Source organism: Phaenicophaeus curvirostris, chromosome Z, assembly GCF_032191515.1.
Source record: "Phaenicophaeus curvirostris isolate KB17595 chromosome Z, BPBGC_Pcur_1.0, whole genome shotgun sequence".
In the NCBI taxonomy this organism is placed as follows: Eukaryota; Metazoa; Chordata; class Aves; order Cuculiformes; family Cuculidae; genus Phaenicophaeus; species Phaenicophaeus curvirostris.
The window spans coordinates 2265245-2280012 of NC_091431.1; the positions used below are offsets into that span (position 1 = coordinate 2265245).

The window sequence follows — 14768 nt, forward strand, 5'->3', positions numbered from 1 at the left end:
CAAAACTCTTTCACGGTCTCTTTTAATAAGATGAGCTAATACTTCAACTTGTTGGACTAATGTCTTCGTTTGTTGTAGACTTGGAGACATCCATTCTAAAACACTCAGTTCTGTTCCTTGTGATGAAATCTGAGCGATGGCTCCTAATAAATGATGCTGGCCCAGCCATATGAGTAGGCTGAGTTCCTGTGATGAGATAAAACGAGAGGTACAGCCAGTTGTTATCCTATCTGCTATTTGCTGTATGACACACTTCTGCTCTGGAGTTACTGAAATTGCTTGAGCAGGATTTGTGCCTTGTAGTAATGGTCGTAGAGTGTCTAAAAGTTCATTGGGAATGCCCACAATAGGTTTCAACCACTGTAGGTCTCCCAAGAGACGTTGAGCATCATTTAATGTTTTCAGATTCAAATTCAATTGAATCTTTTGAGGAGATACTGTACGTTCTGTTAAAGTCCAACCTAAGTATTTCCATGGCGAAGAGCGCTGTATTTTTTCAGGAGCGATGATCAATTTTGAATGAGCAAGTGTTTGCCAAATTGTGTTTACTTGTTTGTCTGTAAAAGGTGCTGCTTGTGCAAATAATATATCGTCCATGTAATGATAGATAATCACTGATTTCCAGTGTCTCCGGAGTGGTTGAAGAGCAGCATCAACATATAGCTGGCATAAAGTCGGGCTGTTTCTCATACCTTGAGGCAATACTGTCCATTCAAAGCGTTGATCCGGACCTTCTCTATTCAAAGAGGGTAATGTAAATGCAAAACATCTTGTGTCTTTTGGGTGCAAATCAATAGTGAAAAAACAATCTTTCAGGTCAATGATCAGTAGAGGCCAATCTTGAGGGAGCATAGATGGATTTGGAAGGCCTGGTTGCAAGGCTCCCATAGGTTCCATTTGCTCATTCACGGCTCTTAGATCATGCAAAAGACGATATTTTCCTGACTTTTTCTTGATAACAAAGATGGGAGTGTTCCAGGGACTAGTAGATAATTTTAAATGTCCTTGCTGAAGTTGTTCCTGCACCAAGTGATGTGCTTGCTGAAGGCTTTCCCGTTTTAAAGGCCATTGCTTAACCCATACTGGTGTATCAGTTGTCCAAGTTGTGGGAATTGGGAAAGACTGAGCAATGGCTACAAGGTTAAAGGGTGCTCATTTGTGAGAACCAGTCCCAATTGAGCGAGAATATCTCGGCCAACTAAACATTGAACAGTAGGTGGCAGCTGAACTATTGAAAAAACAGCAGAAACTTTCCGGCCATCGATTTTTACAGTCACGGTAGGTGATTGTTGGGCCAGTGTTAGACCCCCAACTCCAGAAACTGTTACCGTAGCTGGCTGAATTGGCCAATCAGAAGGCCAAAATTGTGGAGCAATTATACTGGAATCCGCCCCAGTGTCAAAAAGTCCTAACAGTGTAGTATGAGTTCCTTGATAGGTCACTGTAACTTTACGCTTAGGGCGCTCTGAGAGGTTCATTGTTAACAGCGTGAGTCCTCCTGTGGAACCAAATCCTTTGTCTTCTCGGGGAGAAGTAGAAATTGGAGTCAGCTTGTTGGTTAATTGTGGCATTGGTATCAATTGAGCAATTCGTTGTCCCTTGCGAATACAAACAGGTGGAAACGGCGTATGGGCCATAATCATGATTTCTCCGGTGTAGTCAGCATCGATGAGTCCAGGGAGTACAAAAAGTCCCAACATTGAAGCGGAGGATCTCCCAATTAACAGTGCTCCTACTTGTTGTCCATCAATCTTTAGCGGTCCGATGATTCCAGTTGAGATCTTGTGTGGCTGGTTCGTCAGCAAATTAGTATCTCCTGAGGCTGCCAAGTCGAGCCCAAGGCTGCCTCGGGTTGCTGGCGAAAGTGTAGAGGCAGTGCTGGTTGAGCAGCGGCCACTTGTGTCGTCGCACGGAAGCTGCGAGTCGCGCTCCCATTGAAGTTTCCCGATCTGCGGCGACAAGCTCCAGTATTGTGTGTATCAGATTGGCATCGGGCACACCATATTCCTGTTGCTGCACATTCTCGCCGAGTGTGTCCGAGCACTCCACAACGATAACATTTCGGCCGGCTTGTGGGTTGTGCATTCCTTGTTTGCGCAGCGGACACTTGGAGAGGTGCAAGAGCAGCTAACACTCGTGATTGAGAGGCTTTTGCTTGTTCCTGTAATCCCTGTCCTAACTCTTTAATAGCTTCAACTACAAAGGCTTGTGGACCCACTGGAATGTGAGACATTTTCTCTAATGCTTCCTCAATGGTCCAATTAGCTCCCAACGTGTTTAACACATTACGTGTAGTGGCATTATAATTTTGCAAGGCGCATTGTTTTAACAATGCTCCTTTCATGAAATCTTGCACTCCTGCACGTTCAATAGCAGAAGCGACTTTGTCTATAAAGGTACCAAAATGCTCGTCACGACCTTGCTTAATTCCCATGTAAACTGGTACACCACCCGGATCCTTTACACGAGTAATTGCCAACCGAACAAGGCGCATAGCTTCACGTAGTTTATCTGGGCCGATAAGTGCCTGAGCCTCCGTTCGCAAAAATGGTCCCAGACCCATTAATTCCTCCATAGTTATACCATGAAGGGGATCTGCTGGGTCTCGCTGCACAGCTAGGCATTGATTTACCAAAGTTTGCCAGTGAGCATTAAAAAGCAGTTGTTGATGTGGTGAAAAAAGGAGGCGAACCACTCCTCTACAGTCGGAGGGCAATAATAACTGTGTATCCCATATATAGTCTAACATTTGTTTAACGGGTTCACTGCTCACTCCAAACTGACTAACAGTGGATCAGAGCTGTGATAAAAGCTTCCAGTCTAGGGCTGTTACAGTAGCATTCAATCCACCGCCGGGCAAGGGCTGATAAATTACTGGGCACGCCAATTGAGCAGCCGCGTGAAACACATCAGCATCTCCCGTATCTACACCCTCTCTAGCTAAAGTTGCCCATGCTTCTCGGTGCTCCCTTGCCATGGCTTCAGCCAAATCCGATTCAGCACCAGGCAAGGTATCACCCTTCGGGCTAGGAGACGTGGTAGATACCTTGATAGGGGTTGGAATAGAATCAGAGGGGAGTGGATCTGGCGGTGAGTCTACTGCCGGGGAAGTAGCAGCTGGCAGAGAATGTGGAGGCACCGCCGGGGGCGCAGAGGGAACAACTGCATCAGGAGGTGGAGGAGGTCGAGGAGGGGGTAGAACAACAGTATTTGTGCTGGGAGGTAAAATAGGAACCTGCATCCAGTCAGAGATATAAGACTTATTTTTATCTTGCGCGGCTGTGGCATGTACGGCGGCTTTTTGTTCTGCCTGGTACTGTAACAGCTCATTATGTATAATTTTCCATGCTTTACCGAACTTCTTTGCGGTTTTGTCCCCATCAGTTGCTGCCTCCCATAATTTATCTCCAAATTTGCGCCATTCAGACAACTCGTGTACAGTATGCGGGTTTTGAAAACAACCCTGCTCTTGACCATATGCTAATAAATTTGGAAGTTCCTTTTTTAAATCTACATCTTTGACCTGCCGCTTAGTTAAGAAACACGTAAATAAATCATATGCTGCTTGCCTCTCCATACCTTAAAACGTCAGCGCTGTTGCGGCTCTCCAAGGTCTCGGCAGCACATATCGACCAGGCTCGTCCATACGGTCACCTGGGGCTCGGCGCGGTTCCTCCTGCGCTTATAGCCGTCCTCGCCGCGTAAGGACTCGAACCACTCGTCGTTCCGCCGTGGCAACAAGGCTCGTATATACGGTCACCTTTATCACGTCGGGGTCACCATTTGTCGGAAACGACGGGAGACAAGCACATCAGATGATGATCAACAAGTCTCAATTTATTGGGGATAAAGCAATGATATATATACGCTAGTTAATTAGCTCATACATATTACAAAATGAAAGCTCATCATTGGTTACATTATTTTAGTCATTTACTACAAAAGGTCTAAATACAACACAATACTACATTATTCTGTTACCATGGCTATTATGATTATCTAAACATCAGGTTCTTAAAAAAGAACAACTACAAACATGATTATCTCAGTCTAACTACGTTCTGTACTATGATCTAAGCGGCTTTGAACTTGCTAAGCCTTGCGTTTCGGCCATAACTATTGTAAAACAATAACTAAGCTTAGGTAGCCAAGCTTCGAGGGGCCTCATGACCTTTTTCTTGTAACCAAGTGCTCACAAGGTCATCCACACGGGGGTGCATAGAGTTGAAAGCCGAAATATCCCCACTCGAATTAAAGAAAAGCCGAGAGGGGGACAAATCCCTCTCACGGATTGGAGGAGAATAAAGCTAGCGTGTGCCGATTGGGCCCCATCAGCCACACTAGCATTCCCGGTCCGGGTCACAGACGGGGGACAGAGGGTCCACTCACCAATAAACCCTCAGGACGTACAAGCAATTGTTAAAGCAATTGCGGACAAAGGGCTCAATTCTGCCATGGTCTCCACCCTCATAGATGGCGTTTTCGGTGGAGATGATATGCTGCCCTTTGATATAAAACAAGCTTGTAGATTAATATTGGACGGGGCAGGGATGATTGTCTTTAAACAAGAATGGGAGGACAACTGCGTGAAGCAGCTGGCCCAAGTAGCTGGGGCAGATCACCCACTGCACGGCTCCAGCCTGCAGCGGCTCATGGGAACAGACGCAGCAATGATCACCCCTCAGGCGCAAGCCCAGGGCCTGCGGGCCCATGAAGTCATGGCGACTACCCGTGCGGCCAGAGAAGCCATTCGCACAGCCTCTAGAGTTATTGCCAAGCCATCACTGTGGTCCATGATAAAACAAAATGAAAGTGAGAGTTTCACACAATTCGTGGACCGTCTCCAGGCAGCAGTCGACTCTTCGAGCCTGCCTGCGGAAGCAAAAGGCCCGGTCGTAGCAGAATGCTTGTGTCAGCAGTGTAACTCGGCAACCAAAGGAATTCTGCGGTCATTGCCGCTGGGGTCAAGTATCGCAGACATGATCAAGCACGTCGCGAAGGAAGAGCGTCTAGCCCCGATCCAGATGGCTGTTAGCACTGCAATAGCCAATGTGATGGCCTGTTTTACGTGCGGCCAGGCGGGCCACGTTGTAGCAAACTGCCCTCGATTGAGGGATTCTTTGACGGTTTTTGTTCCGAGTTTCTGTCCACAGGACCGGATTATCAGATGCCCTTGTAACCCGTACGCCCCGGTGGCAGGAGAAGACGACAAGTCGACAAGCATCCTGTCTGCACCTGAGAGTTCCACACTGGCAGAATCCAAACAACAGCGACACAGCCTCTATGGGGAGGGGCTACGATGCCTTTGTGTAATTTTGATTTTAGGGCTGATTGTAATAATCATATTGGCATTGATTTTCGGACCCTGTGTATTGAGTAAGCTTGTGTCGTTTGTTAAGAGCTGGCTAGAGAAGGTTAACATTACGTTTGTAGAACACCGGCAACTGCTTTAAGAAGGTATTTGGTTAGCGTTACACCCAGTTACATTCAGGTTACCATTTACCCAAGTGTGCGTTATGTTTGTTACTATGAAACTGCTGTTTACACCTTTTAGACTTTATATTTTAAATTTAGACTTTTGATGTTATAGTTGAGACTTGTTAAGATTTTTATATTTGTTTGAATTTGTTAAGATTTTATATTGTTATATTGTTAAGATTTTTATATTTTATAATTTTTTGGCTATTTCGTTAAGCATAGGGAGGGGGGAAATGTGGGTAGCTAAGGCCCGGCGGTCGGAAGATCTCGCGATGTACGGAAAGGTAGGACCCCCTCCGGAGAGCCAATTGCGTTTAGTTCATGATGTAAGCAGACGGAAGTGACGTCGTAAGCCCAGGCTATATAAGGCTGAGTTACGTATCAACAAACGCCATTTGCCGTCCACCACATTGGTGTTTGTGAGCTCATGGACCGAGCGGCCTGGATTTGGTGGCCGTGCCGTTCCTGAACCAGGTCGCCACGCCTCCGAAGGCAACGCCCTGCGAAGGCAACATCCTACCCTTCTTGTCCCCCCTGAAGAGTTTGTCCCCCGCCATAGCTGCACTCCAGTTTTCATGCCTTCTTGTTTTTGCCACCGATGTCAATCGTTGTCAGGCCAGGGGCTCGCTGGATGTTAAACACTCTGCACCCCTGCTCCAGAGGCCCAACAAGACTCGTGGCCATTTCTTGCTCACCATCTCCTCTGGCAGAGAGTGCCCAGAGGAGGGCACGGACTTGGTGAAGGATTTAGAGGGGAAGCCCTGGGAGGAGCGGCTGAAGTCACTTGGTCTCTTCAGACCAGAGAAGAGGAGACCGAGGGGAGACGTCATCACGCTCTGCAGCTTCCTCACACGGGGAGGAGGAGAAGCGGGCGCCGAGCTCTTCTCTCTGACCCAAGGCAGTGGCAGGAGGATGCGCCAGGGGAGGTTGGGTTGGACGGAAGGACAATGTTCTTCACCCAGAGGGTGGCAGAGGCCTAGAACAGCTCCCCAGGGAAGCAGTCACGGCACCAAGCCTGAGAGCGTTCAGGAAGCCTTTGGCCAATGTCCTGAGACACACAGAGCGCGTTTTAGGGTTGTCCTGGGCAGGGACTTGGATTGGACTCCATGAGCCTTGTGGGTGCCTTCCAACTCGGGACATCAAACTCGATGAGTTTTGGGGGTGTCCTGTGCAGGGACAGGGCTTGCACTCAATGGCCCTTGTGGGTCCTTTCCCTCTTAAGACATTCCATGATTGGACGATTTATTGTCCTGCTGCATTGGGCAGGCTCAGACTGTTGCACGGGGATGTTCTCTTCACTCTTTCCCTTTTTCTCCTGATGCTCCCCTTCCCCATCTTACTCTGCCTTCCAGGGCCACCCTGCCCCTGCCTGCCCGCCTGCCAGCTTGTGGTGGGTCCCTTTGTGACATCACAGCGGGATCCCACCCTGGCCCCCGAGAGGTGAGGGAGACGGAGCCCCCCACCCCTCAGTGTCCGTCAGGACAGTGGCGGGAGAGACAGCAGAGCTCACAGCTCCAGAGCGGAGCTCACGTCTTGCCCCGTGCTGCTGAGGCGTTTGCCGAAGCTTCTTTCTTCTCGCTCCCTACGCTTTTACCTCCATCCCAAACGATGGCAGAGAGACCTCCTCGCAGCCCCAAGGGGGCCTGGGAGAAGAATGAGTCTCCCCAGGAGAGCAGCTCTGCCCTGCAGCCCGAGGAGGTGGCCGTGGTTGAGCCCCTGAAGATCGGTGAGTAAGGAGCCCTGGAGGGCTGAAGAGGGACCGACGCCAGGGTCACGGAGGAGACTCTGTTCCTCTGCTCCGCAATGCCAGGCCCCCGCTTTTGCACCCACAAGAATTCCTCGTGGGAAGGCCGCGTGCTGCTGGAAGGCTGAGGCGGTTCCCAAGGAGGGAGAGAGCAGGGGGGACCCGACTCCTGCTCTGGGGCAGAGGCAGCGATGCTGGGGGACACAAACCTTTCCTGCCCTCAGCCCCGTGTCTGGGGACCTTTCCCAGACGCGCCGCACTCCAGCCCGGCAGCGCAACTGCCTGTGGAGCGTTGCATGGGCTTGTGGTGCCCCAAGGGCAGGACCCGGCCAGGCCCCCGCTTTTGCAGCCAGCAGAGACCCTGGCACCCTCTGACAGCCCTTCCTGCTCTCCTGCTTTCTTAGACGCCAGCTGGTTCCCCTCGTACGCAAAGGTGAAGGAAACTGTGGACAGCATCTGCAGCTTCATCAGCTTCTCGATGAAGGTACCCCTGCCCCTCCCTGCCTGGGCAGAGCGGCTTCTCCCAGGTCTCCACCTCCAGGGCTCCAGCCCTGCTGGCCATGGGTGTCCCCCTCTCACGCTCCCTCTTTGGTCTTTGTGCCAGGAGAGCATCTGCAGGTTTCTAGACAGCGTCGGAGCCCTTTGCCAAGCTGCCAAGGAGTCGGGCTTGTCCCGAGGCCTGGATGTGTTCTGCCGTGGCTACCGGGTTGTGGAGAAGGTCGAGGTGAGAGGACAGGCAGGAGCTCAGAGGAAGAGGGCAAAGCTTGGTCCGTGGGAGGGGAAATGGCCTCAAGTCGCGCCAGGGGAGGTTTATGTACATGTTGGAACAATTTTGTTATGGAAAGAGAGGTGCAGCATTGGAAGAGGCTGCCAATGGAAGTGTTGGAGTCTCTGTCCATGGAGGGCTTCAAAACACGTGGAGATGTGAAGCTTTGGGACAGGGTTTAGTAGGCACGGTGGGATGGGACTGATGGTTGGACTGGATGAGCACAGAGCTCTTCCCTAACCTTAAGGTTTGTATGACACTGTGAGTGTCTCGTGGCACTGGGTGCTGAGTGTCTGGTGGCACTGGGTGCTGAGTGTCTGGTGGCACCGGGTGCTGAGTGTCTGGTGGCACCGGGTGCTGAGTGTCTGGTGGCACTGGGTGCTGAGTGTCTGGTGGCCCTGGGTGCTGAGTGTCTGGTGGCACTGGGTGCTGACGGTCTGGTGGCACTGGGTGCTGAGTGTCTAGCGGCAATGGGTGTTGCTGGCTGCCAGGTCCCATACCAGTTGTGCTTCGCAGGCGCTGCTTCAAGAGGAAAGCAGGAACGACTGCCTCAACTTGGAGCTGTGGTGGAAAGCCATGCGTGTGGTCACCGAATTGAGGTACCTGAACATCCCTCCCCGGGACACCTGAGGTCCACAGTGAGACGCACGAGGCCTCCAGGCTCCGCTCCCTGCACCAGTGGCTGACTGGTCCCTCTCTCTCTTTCCAGCTCCGTGGAGAGAGTGCTGGAGGGCAAGGAGAAACTCCTGATAGAAATCTGCCTGACAACACTCTTGCCCCTCTCAATAAATGTTACGGAGAGTTGTGAGGCAGACACATCCGTCGACCCCTGCACCGTGGTAAGTGCTGGGTGAGCTACAGGAGCCCCCAGGCCCTCTGGGCTGCTCCCTGGCCACCCTGTGCTGCGATGCCACCGGAGGGCAAGGCAGGGGCTCAGCTTTGCCTGCCCAGACTCATCCCTTCATCCCCTTCCCGTGTTGCGGCCACCTCCAGTGCCACGGGAGGCTCTGCGCTTTGGGTCTCTGCCAGGCACACCTGGGAGTCCTGCCTTGGAACTGGGAGGTGGCCGCAGCCTCCCGGAGGGGAGGGGGATGGCAGCAAATCCTGCCACGATCCTTGGTCTTCTTTGCAGACCCTGGAAGCCCTGGACGAGATGATGGAGGAGTTGCTGCGCATCACTCCAGTCGCTCAAGTTGGTGACAATCTGCGGAGCATCTTCGAGGTCTGCATCTGTGAGGAGTTGAGTTCGGAGGGGCTGCTCCTCAGCCTGGGCGAGCCCAGCCCGGGAGCTGAGCAGCGCTGCTTCTGCTGGAGCAGGACTGTGCTCCCAGGGCTCACCAGGACCTTCTCTCTTCCCCCGTCAGACGCTTGTGACCTTCAGCAGCTCAGGAGTAGCAGCTGTGCGCCAGAGGGCCCTGGGCAGGATCGGGAAGCTCACTCGTCTGCTGGCCAACAAGCCCACCCTGAAGGTAAGGAGCCAGGCCCCTCCAGCCAGGCCGTGTCCCCTCGCTGGCCGGCAGAGCAGCCGCAGCTCCCCCTGCACGGGGCTGCTGCCCACTTGGCTGCTGTGCGAGCCGGAGCCGGCATCGCCCTGCAAAGCCCTGACTCGCCAGGGATCCAGACCTGGGCGCCCTCTCCCCCCCAGAGCTTTGGCACCAGCTGCCTCCCCTCAACCCTTCTGCTCTTCTGCCTCCCTCACCCAGCTCTGGCAGAAATGGTCAAGACACACGGAAGGCCGCATCTTCTTTGGAGACCTGCAGATCCCTAAACTGGGGCAACTGCTCGGACATCTCATCCTTTTCCCGTATTCCGTGGAAGAGAACGGAACTCCGGATTTGGATGCACTGCGTTCTCTGTATGAGTTCATCCGCAAGCAAGAAAGTAAGAGAAGTCACGCTGGGCTTCGTCTCTCCACACAGACGTCTCCTGATAGCCCCGCTTCTCTTTAAGCACCGTTCGATCTGAAGGATGGTGGTGATAGGGTTGGCCTTGCTGGCCAAGGAAGCTGCTTTGTCCTCTTGACCCTTCTGCCTTTTTCCCGCTCTTCAGGCAGGTCAATGCCGACGGAGAAAGGTCTCCTCCAGAAAGACGCCGAGGACATCTCCCTGACCAATTTTCTCAGCACCAAGGACATTCTCATGGTAATGAGCTCCTCCCTTGCTGGGACTCCTGTTCCAGGCAGAGATGGGCAACTCGTAGGAGCAAGGGCACGGAGACTGAGTGGGGCTGGCGTGGCCTCCCTGTCCCTGCTGGGAGGGTTCCTGCTGTCCCCGAGCAGGGACGACGGGGGGGCTGCACTCCAGGGTCCCAGCAGCACCTCCATACTCCCGGCCACCAGCGACCTCTGGCTGGCTTGGGGCCCCCCCACCGTGCCCATGAGCTCAACCTTCCTCCCTCCCCCTGGAGGCCCTCTCTCCTCATCCTCCCCGAGGCAGACACCGCAGCCCCCGCCGCCAGCTTTCCTGCGGGCGCCGTCCACAGCGCTGACGTGCGTCTCTCGCCGGAGCTGCTCGCGCTGCCAGGCAAAGCAGCACAACCAGGGCTCTCGCTCGGACATCTCCTCATTCCTTCCCTTCCTCCCACAGAGGCTGGCACGATACCTCCATCCCGAGGAGAAGACGGACATCGTCACCATGGCCATCGAGGCCATGACCTGGTTCAGCATCTCCAACAAGGACGCAGCGAGAGACGTGTTGGATGTGGCCGTGGGCGCCCCTGAGTGCTGGCTGGTGGATGTGAGTGGCGTGGGGCTGGAAGCCCCTGCCCTTGAGCCCTGCCCGCCCTTCTTCATCCCTTCCTCCCTCCCTCCCTCCCTCCCTCCCTCCCTCCCTTCCTCTCAAAGGCAGGGGTCTCGGGCACCTGAAGCCACCTGAAGGCAGCAGAGAGGGCTGGGAAGGGCAGCCGAGGAAATGGCTGCACTCCAGAGGCAGCTCCATCCTCACCTCTGTCCCCTCCAGGTGCCAAGCATCGTCAGGTCCATGCACGGAAACCTCCCAGCCATCAAGACGGAGGCAGCGCTGCGCAGCTTGGAGTCACTGCTGCTCCTCGTCACCAGGCACCATTCCGCTGAAGTGTTCTCAGCACTAATGAAGATCGAGCCACCAAGAGACAGGTGCTGGCCCTGAGAGCCTGGAGGGTTGTTCCCTGTGGGGAGAGGGACACGGAGCCTCCCTGGCTGCCAGAGCCAAGGAAGGGGGCGGGACACCCCTGGGGAGCAGGGCCCTCCTCCCCACCACGCTTTCCAGCCCCAAGAAAGCCCTGCAGCTGCCACAGGTGGCCAAGCCAGCCCAGAGCCCCGCACCATCCCGCTCCTCTCAGCCCCACAGCGATGCCCCCTCGCTCCTCTCCTGCTGCCCAGGGCCCCCAGCTGAGGGCCAAGGTCCCCGTCCTGCAGGGCTGCCCCAGGCCAGGCTGCGGTGGCCGAGGACACCCTGCTGACCGAGCGCTCTGCCTTGCAGCTCTGCCCTGCCTGTGTGGGAGATGCTCTTCTCCGTGCCAGAAACCATGGAGAGCATCTTGATGGAGCTCTTCCAGTGGCACCAGAGGAAACGTGCGCGGCTCCTCTGCACTCTAGACGAGGACATCGGCATCCTTCAGTTGCTCGTGAGTTCCCAGCAAAAGCCCCAAGTGCCCTTGGCCTCAGCTGGTGGTGGCACCCGGAGCTGCAGAGTTGAGGGAGCCCCACCTGCTCTGCCGCTCGCCCACTGCTGCCTTTCTTCCAGGTCCTGGCCTGCAAGGACTTTCAAAAGGAGAATTTTGAGGGGCTGTGTAAATTCTGGAGATCCCTGCGGGCTCCAAGCCCAGCCTTACGCCCACTGGTGCTCCAAGGCTTCATGGTGCTCTCTCAGAGAGCCGAGACGGTGAGTGCGGTGTGGGCAAGGGGAGCCCCCTTGGCAGCCAGCACCTGGGGCCGTGGGGAAGGTGGTGGCTTGGCCGTGGCTGGAGTCAGGCGATGGGCTGATGGTTCCAAATGCTCTCCCTGCCGAGGCAGGTTCTGGTGGCTGCCTGGGGAGCTTTCCAGGCACGGAGCTTTTCCAACAAGGGAGTTATCTTCACGCAGGCAAGAAGAATGCGGGTCCTCCTGCCGCAAATAACACAAGACCTGCAGGACAAAAGGGAAGATGTGTTGATGAAGGCCCTGTGCACCATCCAAAACATTCTGGGTCACCTGAAGAAGAAGGAGGCCAGCTCCATCACTGTGAAGCTTGTGGAGAAGCTGCTATCCCTCTTTGATCATGTAAGGCTGATGGGGAACCTGAGCCCCGCAGATGGTTACTGGGCAAGGACATCTGCCCTGCGGCCCAGCTTCTCCTCCCAGTTCTCCCCCAGGTTTCTGGGTTCTGCAGCCCAACTTCCACCTTGCCCCAGCCCAGGACCATTCAGCTGCACCGACACAGCTGTGCAGCGCCTCCACTACCCCGATCCATCCCTGGAGCATCTCCCCTCCCATCAGCCGTGGTGACGCTCCAGCTCACCGTGGGCAGAGACACATCGGTTCTCAAGACCTGCTCTGCTTCTTCCTGCCAGGAGCTCAGCAAGGTGAGAGAACAAGCCATTGTGTGCTTCAGAGAGCAGCTGAAGAGCGTCGTACTCAAGGACAAGAGCCTGAAGAAGAGCATAGTGAGAATGGCTCTGGTCCCGCTCCTCCTGCACTTGAGCGACGAAATACCGAGCGTGGCCAAGGTACGGATTTCAAGGCTGAGCCGCCATGCAGGCAAGAGGCTCCCAGACACTTGGGCCAGGGCACGTCCCAGCTTCCTAAGGCCATCGCCATCCCACAGTCAAAGGCACAGGAAGAGAGACGCCCAGTCTCCCCACCCAGGCCCTCGTGTCATCTCCCACCTTCTGCTGCTCCACAGGCATCCAAGGAAGCTCTCCTGGCTGCAGCAAAGTTCCTCGGCTGGACAAAGGTCAAAGAGTGCATCCGGGCTCAGCAGATGTGGAGATTTCCAGAGTGCTTGGTGAGAAGAACCCCCAAAGGCCAGGCTGGACGAGGGCCGCCCGACACGTCTGGGGTGTGGGTCTCACCTGCCCTGCTCCAGCCTTCAGCCCACAGCCTGCAGCTGCATCCTTGCTCCCTGTCCTCAAGAACAGAGCCCCCGAGGGCTCTTCTCCACGCTCTGCGCGAGGGAAGGGTCCTCGCAATGGGGCATCCTGGGAGGAGGGACCGTGACATGCCCATCCCCTTGTGCTCTCCAGCTGGCTCAGGACCAAAAGAGGGCTGAGGAATATCTGAACGAGAGCCTGCGCTACCTGAACGATCCTCAGGACGCGGTGCAAGAGGCAGCCGTGAGGTTCATCGGTGAGCCACCACCCCCACGTCCCTCTTCCAGCACCCTGACCCCAGCTCCCACCCCAGCCCTGGGCAGCGAGAGGGAGGTGTGACCCAGCTCTGTCCCCAGGGCATGCTGCACAACCCTTGAAGCACCGAAAGCCAGAGAAGGTGTCGGAGATCTGCATAGGTGAGGAGGGGTGGGGTTGGGTGAGCCGGGGCTGGTGGGACAGGGGCTGGGGACTGCTCCGGGTGCCGCTGGGCCTGGCCCTGCTCCAGGGACGCCTGTCTGGGCCACTCGGGGCATTCCTGCGCAGCAGCTCTCTTCTGGCCGCGCCTGCTGGGGTCTGGAGGGGACGCTTGGGGCTCTCTGCAGACACGGGGCTTCTTCTCAGCTCTCTTTTCCTCCATCACAGCCCTCCAGGCCCTCACCAAAGACAGCGAGGAGGCAGTCGTCTCGTTGGCACTCCAAACCATTCTCATCCTGCGCCCTTCAAGTACGCCACCCAGGAGATTTAGCGCTCTTGAGATGGCTGTTCCAGTGCTGGCGCTGAGCCGGGCAGAGGGGCAGCGCTCCGCGGGGGCTCGGCTCCGTTTCCAGAAAGCTGGAGGAAGAATCATCGACTCATGGAATGGCTGGGCTTGGAAGGGGCCTTAAAGCCCGTGCGGTTCCAATCCCACGCCGTGGGCAGGGACGCCTCCCACTCGACCAGGTTGCTTCCAGCCCCGTGCCACGCTGGGCAGGACACCTCAAGTTAGGGGGCAGCCGGGACTTCTCTGCAGAGCCCGGGCCAGGGCCTCACGCTGCTAGGTTTAGGGTGAGGATTAGCGTTCATTACGATTGGGCTTTGGGCTTAGCCCTAGTGGTACGGGTTAAGGTTAGTGTTACGCCTTATTTACAAGGGCATCCAAGTCAGCACTGAATTGTAAAATAAAAATATTACCTTTGTTTCAAAGACTTCGTCCTTTTTATTATTTTACCAGTGAATGAGTGTTTCCTGGCCTTGAACACCTCCAGGGATGGGGCAGGAACATCATCTCCAGGCAGCCTGGGACACGTCCTCAGCAACCTCACAGGAGAACATTTCTCCCCAAGACCTCATCTCAATCTGCCCTCTTTCAGCTCAAACCCCTTTTACCTCGTCCTGTCCCTGCACCCCCACATCAATAGCCCCTCACCGGCTTTCCGGGAGCCCCTTTCTAAATTCAAAGCTGCTCTAAGGTCTCCCCTTCTCTTCTCAGGGGTCTCTAGATGGGTCCTGGGGTTCCTACAGGTGTCTTAGAAGGTCTCAGGGGGGTCCTGGGGGGGGGCAAGAGGGGCCCTGGGGGTCTCTAAATGGGTCCTGGGGGTACTAGAAGGGTCCTAGAAGGCCTTAAAGGGGTCCCAGGGAGCTCTAGAGGGTTCCTTGGGGTCCTAGAAAGGTCCAAGAGGGCCCTAAAGGGGACCCAGGGTGCTCTAGAGGGATCCTGGGTGTCTCCAGATTGGTCCTGGGGGACCAAGAAGGGTC

The 14768-nt window shown here is 55.1% G+C and overlaps 1 long non-coding RNA gene across 1 annotated transcript; it reads left to right on the forward strand.

Annotated features, from left to right (window-relative positions):
• Positions 1-11449: 11449 nt before the first annotated feature.
• Positions 11450-12156, forward strand: LOC138733377 (uncharacterized). Its single transcript, XR_011339410.1, has 3 exons — positions 11450-11591; positions 11711-11848; positions 12049-12156. It is a non-coding gene; the product is annotated as an uncharacterized lncRNA (long non-coding RNA).
• The last annotated feature ends 2612 nt before the right edge of the window (positions 12157-14768 follow it).